This window comes from Anomaloglossus baeobatrachus, chromosome 10 (genome assembly GCF_048569485.1).
Source record: "Anomaloglossus baeobatrachus isolate aAnoBae1 chromosome 10, aAnoBae1.hap1, whole genome shotgun sequence".
In the NCBI taxonomy this organism is placed as follows: Eukaryota; Metazoa; Chordata; class Amphibia; order Anura; family Aromobatidae; genus Anomaloglossus; species Anomaloglossus baeobatrachus.
In genome coordinates this window covers 29,309,558-29,324,678 of record NC_134362.1, presented here as the reverse complement: position 1 = coordinate 29,324,678, position 15,121 = coordinate 29,309,558, and positions in this window count along the sequence as shown.

Genomic DNA, 15,121 nt, shown 5'->3' with positions numbered 1-15,121 from the left:
TCACAAAGCTGGACCCTTCAGGCTGTCTTTCTCTTCTGTCACTTTACTTGCTTTTTCTCCTTTACTACTTTCACTTTCACTTTCTTAACTCCTCCACTTTAGATCCTCACACTTGCCCTGCCTGAGCTATCTGCTGTTCACTCAAGCTCGTCCCTGAGCTGACTGCCTGGTTACTTCCTGCCTCCAGTGTTGTGAGCTCCTTGGTGGGCGGAGCCAACCGCCTGGCCCACCCCCTGGTGTGCATCATCAACCTCTGGAGGAAGGCAACAAGGATTTGTGGTTAGCTGTGATGTGCCTACCTGGAGTGTGGGGTGTGGTGGTGTGTGACCTGTGTCCCCTGGCTTGCCCAGGGCGACACATTCCCCCTTAGCAAAATGCAGACCGTCCGCGGGCTGCCGTCCTACACCGGTTTTATTTTTCTGTAAAAAGGGGATAACAGGGTTAAGCAAAACATAAATAACATTTTTAATCAAAACTCTTCCCAAGACGGGAGGCACATTTACTTAAACGTTGCAACGGTGTACGGTCACGGTTTCCGCTCTCTCCCACCCAAGCAACCTGGCCCTGATGCTGCCCCTAAAACCCAGGCAGCACCCCTTGACCCACAGTCCAGCACAAGTTACCCGAGCGGGATCTGTCCTTCCCCTCCAGAGGGTGGCCACCGGTTCTTTTGGTGGCTGGGCCCCAGCCTGCTCTGCTCAGGGCCCTCCCTCCAACCTGCCTCTCCGGAGGCGGTATAGCGGAAACGGTAACGGTACCCAACATATTTACAAGCCACTTAACGTTTGTGGTGCCCTGCTAGTTCACGGGCTTGTCCATGGATAGTTCCCATGCCAATAAACTTTAAACGGTCCCCACGGGGACAACGGTGCCGGCTCCTGCCGGTTCAATCACAAAAGCAAATCAACAAACAAATCAGGTGAAGTACTCGGTATCATTTCACTTATCATTCTTTCAACAACTTTCTAACTTTTTCAAACAAACTGCAACACTCTTACATTTGCGGACCCCTTTCATTCATAGAACGGTCTCCCTGTACCTAAGTGGGGGTCTACCTAGGTTGGAACGGGTGGACCTTCGGGGCCCGGTGTCAGTGGTGCTAGACAGCGGGGTAGAGGGAACAATAGGTTCCTCCTCCCTGCTATAGTGTGGAGCAGGTGGAGGTGCAGGGGGGCTGGGTACAGGTTCATCCCTGGGCACTGGCACTGGTTCTGGCTCACGGTTAACCGCTTCCACTACTTCTTCATCCACGGGTTGTGGGAACAGTATCACTGGAAGAATCACCGCGCCGTTTTGTGTAGGCCAGTCTGCTGGGAAGTCACCCATTACAGTGTGGATTACCTCTGCTGCCTTCTCCACTGGTGGAGGAACCGGTACTTCAGCCTTTGCCTTCAGCGCTGGGGGGCATTTCTTTAGATGGTCCCGGGAAACTGTGGCTAGGGTGTCCCCTTGGTCACGACTGATCTGGTAGGTCTTCCCATCTCCCCATTCTGTGGGCTGTATGACATAAGGGACTTGCTCCCACTGATCATCCAACTTGTGGGTTTTTCTTTTCCGTTTCAGCACCACATCTCCTGGCTGGAAAGGACCTGCAGGCGCCTTCTGGTTGAACCGGTGCTCTTGCTGCTCTCGACTTCGACTGAGGTTTTTCTCCACATACTCCTGGATTTGCCGGTACTGTGCCCTCCTCCGACTTTCCCACTCTGCCGTTGAGGGGAGTGCTTCCGGGGCTTCCAACCCCATCTCCAGATCCACCGGCAGGCGGCCAGGCCGAGCCCTCATCAGATACGCTGGGGTGCACTTCGTCGAGCTGGACGGGATATTATTATACATGTCGACCAAGTCAGGTAGCTTTTCCGGCCACATGTTCCGTTCTTCCAGCGGTAGCGTCTTGAGGAGCCCCAGGACCAAGTGATTCATTTTCTCGCACATGCCGTTGGTTTGGGCGTGGTACGGAGTGGTCCGGATCTTCTTGCAGCCGTACAACTGGCAGAATTCGTGAAACACCTCTGCTTCAAAAGCCGGGCCTTGGTCAGTCAGCACCTTCTCGGGGTACCCATGGGGTCGGCAGAAATAAGCCTGGAACGCTCGAGCAGCGGTTCGACCAGTTAGGTCCTTAACGGGGACTACCACCATGAATCTTGAGTAGTGGTCTACCATGGTCAATGCGTAGGTGTACCCACTTCGGCTAGGGGTGAGCTTGACATGGTCCAGGGCGACCAGCTCCAGCGGCTGATGGGTGACTATGGGATGTAACGGTGCCCTCTGGCTGGTCTCGTCCTTTCTCCTCAGTGTACAAGGACCACACTCTCGACACCAGGCTTCCACCGATTCACGCATCCCACTCCAATAGAACCGCTCCCTCAACAGCATCTCCAGCTTCTTCCACCCGAAGTGGCCAGCACCATCATGGTATGCCCGCAGGACAGTAGCGACCTCAGCTTGAGGAACGATCAACTGGCATATCTTCTCATGGGTCTTCGGGTTGATCAACTCACGGTACAGCCTCCCTTGGTGTAGGTAAAGCCGTTTCCGTTCTTTCCACAAGCGTTGAGCTTCGGCTGGAGCGGCAGGGTCTATTCCCATAGCACCTTGTTCCACCAGAGTCTTGACAAGGCGGACAGCCGGCGCTCGGTCCTGGACGTCCTGCCACTCTTGACTGGGCCGCGGGTCCAGATCCACCCTTTGCTGACAGACTTGTACCCTCTCAGTAGGCAGCTGGTGAAACGCAGGCAACTCGATCTCCTCGAGGTCGTCATCCTCGCACCCCTCTTCTGACAAATGGGGCATCCGGGAGAGTGCATCAGCATTTATGTTGACACGACCAGCTCGGTACTTTATGGTGAAATCATAGTTGGCTAGCCGGGCTACCCACCGCTGCTCCAGCGCGCCCAACTTGGCCGTGTTCAGGTGAGTCAGCGGGTTGTTGTCCGTAAACGCTGTGAATTTGGCTGCCGCCAAGTAGTGGCGGAACCGCTCCGTGATAGCCCACACCAACGCAAAATAGCTCAAGCTTGAAGGAGCTATAGTTCTCAGGGTTCCTTTCGGTCGGCCGGAGTTTTCGGCTAGCGTAGGCAATCACCTTCTCCTTTCCATCCTGGACCTGGGATAGGACCGCTCCTAGCCCCACATTACTGGCGTCCGTGTGGAGGATGAACGGGCTCCCATAGTCAGGGTACGCCAGGACCTCTTCTCCGGTCAAGGCCGCCTTCAACTGGCAAAAGGACTCCTCATGCTTGTCCTCCCACGACAGTGGGGCCCCAATGGGTCTACCACCTTTGGTCTGTCCCACGAGGAGATCTTGCATGGGGGCAGCCATCTTCGTGTATCCCTTTATAAAGCGCCGATAGTACCCCACCAGACCCAGGAACTGCCTTACTTCCCTCACTGTAGTTGGTCTCGGCCAGCTCTGGATGGCAGTAATCTTCTCAGGGTCGGGGGCGACACCATCCGCACTCACCACATGCCCTAGATACTGCACTCTGGGTTTCAGCAGGTGGCATTTTGAGGGCTTCAACTTCATCCCGTACTGGGCAAGGGACGCGAACACCTCGGCCAGGTGCTCCAGATGGGCTTCATACGTCTGGGAATAAACAATCACATCATCCAAATACAGCAGGACGGTCTCGAAGTTTAAATGTCCCAGACAGCACTCCATCAACCGTTGGAAGTTCCCAGGGGCATTGCACAGCCCAAACGGCATGCTATTGAATTCGCAGAGTCCCATCGGGGTGGTGAAGGCGGTCTTCTCCCGGTCCTCTGGGGCCACGGCCACTTGCCAGTAACCGCTGGTGAGGTCAAGGGTCGAGAAGTAGTTTGCAGTTCTCAGTGCAGCCAAAGACTCTTCAATACGAGGTAATGGATAGGCATCTTTATGGGTTATCTGGTTGATCTTCCGGTAGTCCACACACATCCGCATGGTACCATCCTTCTTCTTAACCAGTACCAACGGAGCGGCCCAGGGACTACAGCTGTCCCGAATAACCCCTGCCTCCTTCATATTCCTCAACATATCCTTGGCACACTGGTAATGTGCAGGGGGAATAGGTCTATACCTCTCTTTGATAGGGGGATGTTCACCTGTGGGAATGTGGTGTTGGACCCCCTTGATCCGCCCAAAGTCTAGGGGGTGCTTACTGAAAACCTGTTCGTACTCTTGCACCACCCTGTGTACCCCGGCCCTGTGATGTGTAGGGGTATCATCAGTGCCTACATGTAGCTGTTGGTGCCACTCCTTTGTGTCCCCCTGGGGTGGGGAAGTGCTGGGGGTAGGTGGGAGTGTGGATGGACTGGCTTCATGGATAGTGTGAGGGTCCAGGGTGAGCAGCTTGGCAATGGTGGCATACCGGGGGAGCCTGACTTCTTCCTCCCCACAATTCAACACTCTCACGGGCACTCTCCCTTTCTTCACATCTACCACCCCTCGGGCGGCCACTACAGTGGGCCAGTGTTCGGAGGGCATGGGCTCCATCATCGCAGGGTAGTCACGCCCCTGAGGCCCTACTGCTGCCCTACACCAGATCATCATCTCACTCCTAGGGGGCACAGTCAACGGAGCAACATCCATCACTCTCACTCCACCAATCTCCCCTCCGGTTGAGCTTACATGCTGGCGGTACATCAGGGCGCGGATCTCCCGCTGCACAGCCCTCTGCCGGCTCCCCGCCGCTGTGGCGGCTAGCTGTTGCAATAGGTTCAACACATCAACCATGCAGTGTTCCATCACATTGGTTCCCAGCACTATTTTCGGGTTATGATCACTGGGTTCATTCATGATCACAATCATACCCTGGTGTTGCAGTTCAGCTTGCCCCACTGTCATAGCCACTTGTTTATACCCCACCTGGGTCAATGGAAGTCCATTAGCGGCAATCAAATTTATACTATTGTCTGGAGGCGCCAGCTCGTCTGTGGCCCAATACTGCCGATACAACGTGTACGGTATGATCCAGTGTCCAAGAGAGCCATCACCGGTATGCCGTCCACAGCCACGGGGATGATAGGGCGGGCCCCGAGATATCGGTCTCGCCAGTCCGGGGGGCCACGGTGTTCTACTCCTGAGGATTGGCCCGGGGCCCCAGGGGTTGCTCGTTTAACGGGCACTGTCGGTAAATATGGCCCGGCTTACGGCACTTGTAGCAGATTGGGGGTCTGCTCCGCGGGTTGTTAGCGCTTCTCCGCTGCATCCAGGGAACATCTTCGGGACTGTCAGCAAGCTGTATCTGCGCTGGAGGCTGAGATCTGGTCAGAGGTTGTAGCGCAGCAAGGATCTTGGCAAGGTCTCCGTCCAGGCGACGGACCTGGGCTGCCAGTTCTTCCACGGTGCTGCTCGGGGCTGCAGGTATTAAGGAGGTTGGTTTGGCGGAGGCCGCCGCAACGGGAGCTGTCTCGACGGGCCACGGGACGGGTTCCAGGACTTCAGCAGCTGGGGGCTGTAGTGCCTTGATAGCCCGCTCCTTTAACACAGCAAAGTCCACATCAGGGTGTTCCAGGGCCCACAGCCGGAGTTGTTTACGATCCTCAGGGGACCTCATCCCCTGCGCAAATTGCTCCACTAACATCTTGTTGCTATCCGCCTCATTAATAGAGTTCACCCGCTTCAGCGTGCGGAGGGCGGTCTGCAGACGTAGAGCATAGTCCCGAATGCTATCTCCAGCTCGTTGCCGGCACTGGTAAAACTGCATCCTCAGCTCAGCTTCAGTCCGGGTCTCGAAGGCAGTCTGTAGCTTCTCGAAGATGGTGGCTACAGGGAGCCGGTCCCCCTCGGTCCAGGTCTCCGCTTCCTGCTCCGCCGCGCCGGTTAGCTGGCCTAGCACTATCGCTGCTCGTTGCTTATCGGTCAGGGGGTACAGCTCTAGCAACGGGTTAAGCTTTTTCCGGAAGGCCTGTAGGGCATCCGGTTTCCCGTCATACTGCGGTAGCCAGGCAGCTCCGGGCGCATAGGGCAAGGAAAACGGCATGACCGGAGCAAGCGTGGGGGCCGCGGCACCTCCCGCCGGTACGACCGGGACCTGGGCAGGCCCATTCCCATCCGCGGGTGCCGCTGCGGCTGCGACCACCGCTCCTCCAGCGGCTCCGTCGGGCGCAGACATCTTGCTTCCGTCCCCCTTAGCTCTTTCCGGCCCCTCCTCTCTCGGGGCGGGGTTTTGGCCTTCGCGCCTCTACTGCTCGAGAAGAAGCTCGAGCGGGAACTTTTCGCGCCAAAGATGGCGGCTTCTGAAATTTTTCTGCTGGATGCCTCCGGCGGTAACAAGGCGCACCTCTACCTGACGGCAGAGCAGTAAGATCCTGTTCGTGACGCCAAGTTGTCGCGGGCGGGGAGGAGGGTGTCAGCACACCGCGCTCACCCCTTCTGCTCGGGTCCGGCAGCTGCTCCTGGTGGCTCGAGCTGTGGGCCGGATCCCGGGGTTTCTCGAGCGACACTCCTCGCCCGTGAGTGAAAGGGGGTGTTTGTTGGATGTGGGGATTGTTATAGTTCGTGACGCCACCCACGGTTGTGGTGATTGCACCACCGCTGCTCAGTGTGGGGGTCCCGGGGATGGTGATGCGGAGCAGCCAGGTGTTGTGTTGCCCCTCCGTGGGTAGGGGTTGGTTATCCCGGGGCCCGGTGATGAGATGTGAAGTGTAGGGCCTGGAGGGCGCAGGGACGCGGGGGCAGCGCTGTGCCTTGCGGCACTATGGTACTCACTCAGCCTGACACACGGACACAGTTTGTACGGTAAACCAACGGCTGGTAGGACGGTCCCACAGACGGCTGCACCTGCACTCCCGGTAGGTGACGGTGATGTCTCTCTTCCTTGCACCTGTGTTGACTGATGGTAGCGGTGGATTCCCTCCGGTTACCCGCTCCCCGGCTGCAATCTGGGCCGGAGGAGCTCTACACTTTGCCCGCAGGCGCTGGCCCTGAGAAACTTGTGCCGTGGCGGTGGCGGTGTCTCTCCAATACGGGTTGGGCTGTTGCCTTCAATCGGGACTTGGTTGTTGGGGGATCTGCGTCCCCGTCACTGACGGATTTGGCAAATCTGGCGACTCCTAGCCTTGCCGGGGTCCGAGAGGCCCCTGCCCTGGTGCTGACTGTCCTTCGGAACACTGCTCCAGACCACCGGGCACACAGCCAACGGGGTCCTTCCAGGAACTTCCAAACGGTCCCCCTCCAGACAGTCACCGCCGTTGCTGACCTTGCTGTTCTGGCCCTCACAAAGCTGGACCCTTCAGGCTGTCTTTCTCTTCTGTCACTTTACTTGCTTTTTCTCCTTTACTTCTTTCACTTTCACTTTCTTAACTCCTCCACTTTAGCTCCTCACACTTGCCCTGCCTGGGCTATCTGCTGTTCACTCAAGCTCGTCCCTGAGCTGACTGCCTGGTTACTTCCTGCCTCCAGTGTTGTGAGCTCCTTGGTGGGCGGAGCCAACCGCCTGGCCCACCCCCTGGTGTGCATCATCAACCTCTGGAGGAAGGCAACAAGGATTTGTGGTTAGCTGTGATGTGCCTACCTGGAGTGTGGGGTGTGGTGGTGTGTGACCTGTGTCCCCTGGCTTGCCCAGGGCGACACAGGAACAGCTAAGCTAACCCAAAAATCCTTGTTGCCTTCCTCCAGAGGCTGATGATTCACACCAGGGGGTGGGCCAGGCGGTTGGCTCCGCCCACCGAGGAGGTCACAGCTCTAGAGGCGGGAAAACCAGGCAGATTAGCTCTGGAGGAGCAGGAGTGAGGAGCTAAGTGAAGGAGTAACAAGTAGTGAAAGTAGAAAAGTGTTAAAGGAGGAAAGCAAGTGAGGTGACAAGAAGGAAGGAAAGCCTGAAGGGTCCAGCTTTGTGTAGGGCCAGATCAGCAAGGTCAGCGACGGCGGTGACTGTCTGGAGGGGGACCGTTTGGAAGTTCCTGGAAGGACCCCGTTGGCTGTGTGCCCGGCGGTCTGGAGCAGTGTTCCGAAGGACAGTCAGCACCAGGGCAGGGGCCTCTCGGACCCCGGCAAGGCTAGGAGTCGCCAAATTTGCCAAATCCGTCAGTGAAGGGGACGTAGATCCCCCAACAACAAAGTCCCAATTGAAGGCAACAGCCCAGCCAGTATAGAAGAGACACCGCCACCGCCAAGGCACCCGTTTCTTAGGGCCAGCGCCTGCGGGCAAAGAGTAGAGCTCCCCCGGTCCAGCTTGAAGCCGGGGAGCGGGTTACCGGTGGGGACCCATCGCAACCAACCAGTACATCAAGGTGCCAGGAAAAGGGACATCACCGTCACCTACCGGGAAAGCAAGTGCAGCCGTCCGTGGGACCGTCTATCCAGCCGTTTGGTTTACCGTAAAAACTGTGTCACGTCTCAGGCTGAGTGAGTACCACAGTGCCGCAAGGCACAGCGCTGCCCCCGCGTCCCTGCGCCCACCAGGCCCTGCACCTCCATCTCCATCACCGGGCCCCGGGATCACCAACCCCTACCCACGGAGGGGCAACACAACACCTGGCTGCTCCGCATCACCATCCCCGGGAGCCCCGTATAGAGCAGCGGTGGTGAAATCACCACAACCGTGGGTGGCGTCACGGACAATAATCATCCCTACACCCAACAACACCCTTTCACTCACGGGCGAGGAGTGCCGCTCGAGAAACCCCCGGGATCCGGCCCACCGCTCGAGCCACCACTGAGCAGCAGCCGCCGGACCCGAGTAGAAGGGGTGAGCGTAGTGTGCCGACACCCTCCTCCCCGCCCGCGACAGATAGATAGAGGGATAGATAGATGATAGATAGAGGGATAGATAGATAGATAGAGGGATAGATAGAGGGATAGATAGATACTATTTTTCTGTTTTCCCTATTGTTATGTATTCCTCTCAGTGCCTCCTCCGTTGTTCTGTCCGCAGTCACAGGGTGACCTGCACTTCTGCCGCTGTTTATTTTTAATTATTTGGAGATTTTGCAGGTTCAGGAAACCGACTGGGGAAGTCAGGACCTTGTAGAGACCTGACCCTGAAGAGCAAACTCAACAGCAATTTCAAAGACTTTAAAAAAAACTAATTCTGGAGGATTTGATGAAAGGTCCATCAGCAAAATCATCAAAGGATATTGTAATGCCCGGGTGGTGGATCCTCTGGGCCGTGCACCGGACTCCCCCAGTGAGGCAACACAGAGCTAACCCCTATACAGGGACTGTCCGGTCACCCCACTAGAGGGCCTAGGTGCACGGTTGCCGGAGCACTAAGCAGGAAAAGGTCAGAGTCCTTTCCAGAAGCTGGAATGAGGAAGTCCCTGGGGACAAAGAGTTCCTGGTGCCAGGTGTGATGACGGTGCCCAGGTACTGATGGCAGGTAGAGATGTCTGACGTGAACAGAGTCCAACCGGTAGAGGAGGCAAAGATCACCGGGTGAAGCCGAGGGTAGGAGGCAGGTTCAGACTGAAGAAGATGGTAGCGTCTCAGCTGATAGTCCCCGTAGGACCACTCGGACAGGCTGTGGCCCAGGCCAGGATAGCTTGGCAGGACAGTCCCCGCAGGACCTCTCGAACAGGACCAGGTTAACTTGGTAGAAGTGGTTCTGTGGAAGACACAGTGTTAATACAAGACACAGCAAGCGGGACCTGGACTCCTAGCTATAGAACTCGTAGAACAGGCGACGCCCTCCAGGCAGGAAGCTCCTAATATACCTGACCCTGACTGATGCAATATCCTGTTTAGGGAGTGCTGGGCCTTAAAGAGGAGGTCAGTGACCGCGCGACGCCCGGGTGCCGGAGGCCAGAGCAGGGAGCGGTGCCGAGGAGGACGTGTGACTGGAGGCAGGAGACCCGGGGACCGGAGCGGTGAGTGAGGAACGACGTCGGGACCCGGGGAGCGTGACAGTACCCCCCCCAGGCTCCCCTCCCCGCAACCGGGACAGAAAGGCACGAACCAGAGGAGTACCCACATTCTCCCGGGGTTCCCAGGACCTATCCTTGGGACCATAACCTGCCCAGTCGACCAGGAAGTACTGCCGTCCCCTGACGGTCTTCATGGCCATGATATCTCTTACCGCATAGATGTCATCATCGGCTATGGGAGGAGGAGGACTGGCATCAGAAGAGAAGGGACCAAGGACAACAGGTTTCAGCAAGGACACATGGAAGGAGTTGGGTATCCTCAGGGAGGGCGGAAGCTGCAATTTGTAGGATACCTCGTTGATTTTCCTGAGGACCTTGAAGGGACCGATGTACCGCGGACCCAGCTTGTACGAAGGAATCTTGAGTCGGACGTACTTGGAGGCAAGCCAGACCAAGTCCCCAGGAGAGAAGCGGGGAGGATCAAGACGTCTCTTGTCCGCATGTTTCTTCATTCGTGCAGCAGCATGTCCGAGGGAGGTCTTGACTGAGGCCCATGTAGCGGAGAAGTCTCTGGCCACGGCATCTGCTGCAGGTACATTGGAAGCTGGAGAGACTGGTAACGGCACAGAAGGCTGGAGACCATAGACAACATGGAAGGGAGAACTGGAGGTGGATTCGCTGACCTGGTGGTTATGAGAGAATTCAGCCCAAGGAAGGAGCGTGGACCAGTTGTCCTGGTGGACATTGACGTAGTGGCGAAGGAAGGTGGTCATTATCTGGTTGACTCATTCCACTTGTCCGTTTGACTGAGGGTGGTAGGCAGAGGAAAAGTCCAGAGACACCCCCAGGTGTTCACAGAGAGCCCTCCAGAAGCGTGAGGTGAATTGGGTTCCTCTGTCGGACACAATATGGGCAGGAAAGCCGTGCAGCCGGAAGATGTGCTGTATGAAGGCGTCCGCAAGCTCTTGAGCAGAGGGCAATCCAGCCATAGGAACAAAATGAGCCATTTTCGAGAACCGGTCCACCACGACCCAGATGACCGTATGACCGGAGGACAAGGGCAAGTCCGTGACAAAGTCCATGGCTATGTGTTGCCAGGGAATGGAAGGAATCGGCAGAGGAAGAAGAGGACCAAAGGGCAGATGCTTAGGCGTCTTGTTCCGGGCACAGGAGGAACATGCAGAGACGAAGGTTGTGACATCCGTACGAAGAGATGGCCACCAATAATGACGAGCGATTGCGCCCCAGGTTTTCTTCTGGCCGGCGTGTCCAGCCACTTTCGAGGAGTGTCCCCATTGGAGGACCTTGAGTCGGTCGGTCTCCGTGACGTACGTCTTCCCAGGAGGGATCTGTGCCAGAGAGACGGGAGCCACCGGGATGACCTTGCTAGGACAGATGATGGGCTGGTTTGGCTCCTCCTCTTGGTCCACCGGAACGAAGGACCGAGACAGGGCATCTGCCCTTACGTTCTTGTCCGCGGGCCGGTAGTGTAGCTGAAAGTCAAACCTGGCGAAGAAGAGAGACCAACGTGCTTGGCGCAGATTCAGCCTTTGAGCGGAGCGTATATACTCCAGGTTTTTGTGGTCAGTATAGATGATCACCGGGTAAACCGCTCCCTCCAAGAGATATCGCCATTCCTCCAACGCCATCTTAACAGCCAGGAGCTCTCGATCACCAATGGTATAATTGCGTTCTGGGGCTGAGAAGATCTTGGAGAAGAAGCCGCAGGTGACCATCTTCCCGGTGGCGGACTTCTGCATAAGTACGGCCCCTGCCCCTGCAGAGGAGGCGTCAACCTCCAGGGTGAATTGGCGGTTCAACTCAGGTCGGTGAAGGACTGGAGAAGAAGCAAAGGACCTCTTCAGAGAGCAGAAGGCGGCTTCGGCTTCGGGTGTCCAAGCCTTCGGATTGGCCCCCTTCTTGGTCAGGGCGGAGAGCGGAGCAGTTAGGGTCGAGAAGTGAGGGACGAACTGGCGATAGTAGTTAGCAAAGCCGAGGAAACGTTGGATGGCTTTTAGTCCCGAAGGAGGAGGCCAGCCGAGGATAGCAGAGACCTTCCCGGGATCCATCTGCAGACCGGTGTCCGATATCACATAGCCCAAAAAGGGAAGGGATGATTGCTCGAACACACACTTCTCGTGTTTGGCGTTTAAGCGATTCTTCCTCAGCCTCTGTAGCACGATCTGCACGTGCTCTCTGTGAGTCCGTAAGTCTGGGGAGTAGATTAAGATGTCGTCCAGGTATACGACTACACAGACGTAGAGGAGGTCCCTGAATACGTCGTTCACCAGCTCCTGGAAGACTGCCGGGGCATTGCAAAGACCGAAGGGCATCACGCAATATTCATAGTGCCCGTCCCGGGTGTTGAAGGCGGTCTTCCACTCGTCTCCGGAGCGTATGCGAACCAGGTTGTAGGCCCCACGGAGATCCAATTTGGTGAATATACGGGCCCCCCGGAGCCGATCGAAGAGTTCAGGGATGAGAGGCAGGGGGTATTTGTTTTTTATCGTGATTTGGTTCAGTCCCCGGTAATCGATACAGGGCCGTAAGTCGCCTTCTTTTTTCTTGATGAAGAAGCCCGCACCAGCCGGGGACGAGGACCGTCGAATAAATCCCCGTGCCAGGTTCTCGGTGATGTAGTCAGACATGGCCCGGGTCTCAGCAGGGGACAAAGGGTATATCCGTCCCCGAGGGGGTGTGGTTCCCGGCAGAAGGTCAATGGCACAGTCGTAGGGTCGATGTGGAGGCAATACCTCCGACTCCTTCTTATCAAAGACATCTGCGAAGGACCAGTAGGCTGGAGGAAGGCCCGGTAAGGAGTCCGGGGCCGGAGGACGATGGACGGGCTGGACTGACTGGAGGCAGTTCTCATGACAAGACGGACCCCAACGGATGATTTCTCCAGTACGCCAGCTGACCGTAGGTTCATGTACCCGTAACCAGGGTAAACCCAGTAGAAGCGGATGAGACATGCGTGGCAGAACATGGAAGGCGATCTCTTCGGTGTGTAGCGCACCGATACGCAGTTTCACAGGTTTGGTGACGAACAGGACGGTGTCAGAGAGAGGTTCACCATCCACAGAGGCTATCATAAGGGGTGTCTGCAGCGGGGTGACAGGTACCTGGTACTTGTCCACTGTGGCCTGGTGGATGAAGTTACCCGCTGCCCCGGAGTCGAGATACGCCTCTGCCGTGAAGCGGGTTTCTCCTGTTGTCACCTGTACAGTCCATGTCACTGGGTCAGAGAGCTTCCCAGTACCTAGGGTGGCCTCTCCTACCAACCCTAGGCTTTGGAGTTTCCCGGTTTCTCTGGGCAGGAACGCACCTGGTGTGCGCCATCTCCACAATAGAAGCATAGGCCCTTGGCGGCTCGTTCCGCTCGACGCTGCAAGGAGGACCGTAGCCGGTCCACTTGCATGGGCTCATGGATGGAGGAGCCAGGGAGCACGGATGAGGAGAGGATGGGCTTCTGTGGAGAAGCGGAGTGCCTTACAGGACGCCGCTCGCGGGACATTTCTTTAGACCTTTCTTGAAAGCGGAGGTCTATCCGGGTTACAAGGGCGATCAAGGCGTCCAAGGTAGAGGGGACGTCTCAGCCGGCCAGCTCGTCCTTGATACGACCGGTAAGTCCCTCCCAGAAGGCGGCAGTCAAGGCTTCATTGTTCCACCCTAGCTCAGAGGCCAGGGTATGGAACCGGATAGCATACTGTCCCACTGTCAAAATCCCTTGTCGCAGTCTGAGTAGCAAGGAAGCCGACGTGGAGGCGCGTCCGGGTTCATCAAAGGTGGCCCGGAAGGCATGCAGGAAGTCTCGAATGTTGTTGGTTACGAGATCTTCCTTCTCCCACAAGGGATTCATCCATGCCAGTGCCTCACCCTCCAGGTGGGATATTATGAAGGCTACCTTGGCCTGGTCAGAAGTGAAGAGGCGCGGCAGCAGTTTGAAGTGGAGCGAGCACTGGTTCAAGAACCCCCTGCAGGTCTTGGGATCCCCGGCGTACCGGGGCGGAGAAGCCAGTCGGAGTCTTGAGGTCTCGGTGGCGGCTCCTACGGAGGTCGTGGACATGGCTGGTGTTGATAGGGACGTGGCAGTTGCTTGCAGCGTGTTCAGGCGGGTGTCCACTGACGTCATGAAGGCCAGCATACGGGATTGGGTTTCGCGTTGACGGACCAGCTCCTGCTGCAATCCGGCCAACTGAGCCGCTAAAGCTTCAGCGGGATCCATGGCCTGTTCTATCTGTAATGCCCGGGTGGTGGATCCTCTGGGCCGTGCACCGGACTCCCCCAGTGAGGCAACACAGAGCTAACCCCTATACAGGGACTGTCCGGTCACCCCACTAGAGGGCCTAGGTGCACGGTTGCCGGAGCACTAAGCAGGATAAGGTCAGAGTCCTTTCCAGAAGCTGGAATGAGGAAGTCCCTGGGGACAAACAGTTCCTGGTGCCAGGTGTGATGACGGTGCCCGGGTACTGATGGCAGGTAGAGATGTCAGACGTGAACAGAGTCCAACCGGTAGAGGAGGCAAAGATCACCGGGTGAAGCCGAGGGTAGGAGGCAGGTTCAGACTGAAGAAGATGGTAGCGTCTCAGCTGATAGTCCCCGTAGGACCACTCGGACAGGCTGTGGCCCAGGCCAGGATAGCTTGGCAGGACAGTCCCCGCAGGACCTCTCGGACAGGACCAGGTTAACTTGGTAGAAGTGGTTCTGTGGAAGACACAGTGTTAATGCAAGACACAGCAAGCGGGACCTGGACTCCTAGCTATAGAACTCGTAGAACAGGCGACGCCCTCCAGGCAGGAAGCTCCTAATATACCTGACCCTAACTGATGCAATATCCTGTTTAGGGAGTGCTGGGCCTTAAAGAGGAGGTCAGTGACCGTGCGCGCGCCCTAATGCGCATGCGCGACGCCCGGGTGCCGGAGGCCAGAGCAGGGAGCGGTGCCGAGGAGGACGTGTGACTGGAGACAGGAGACCCGGGGACCGGAGCGGTGAGTGAGGAACGACGTCGGGACCCGGGGAGCGTGACAGATATGTGCTGAAAAAAAAAATTGAATAAATATATATATATATATATATATGTTCCCTCATAGATAGGAACTAACTGACTGTCTATATGCCACAGTAGAAGCTCCCACAGATGAACCGAAGCTGATATTGACCATACACTTTTTGCCATGTGTGGATCAGTCAGGGCTTCCCATTCTCCACTGAAATCAGAACATTTTAAAATACGAGGCCGAATCTCAAGTCAATACTGCTGGTGGGCCTGTGAATATCTACCTGAAGAAGGCAACATCTGCCGAAATGTATTACAGTTACTTTTAATCAATTATGAAAT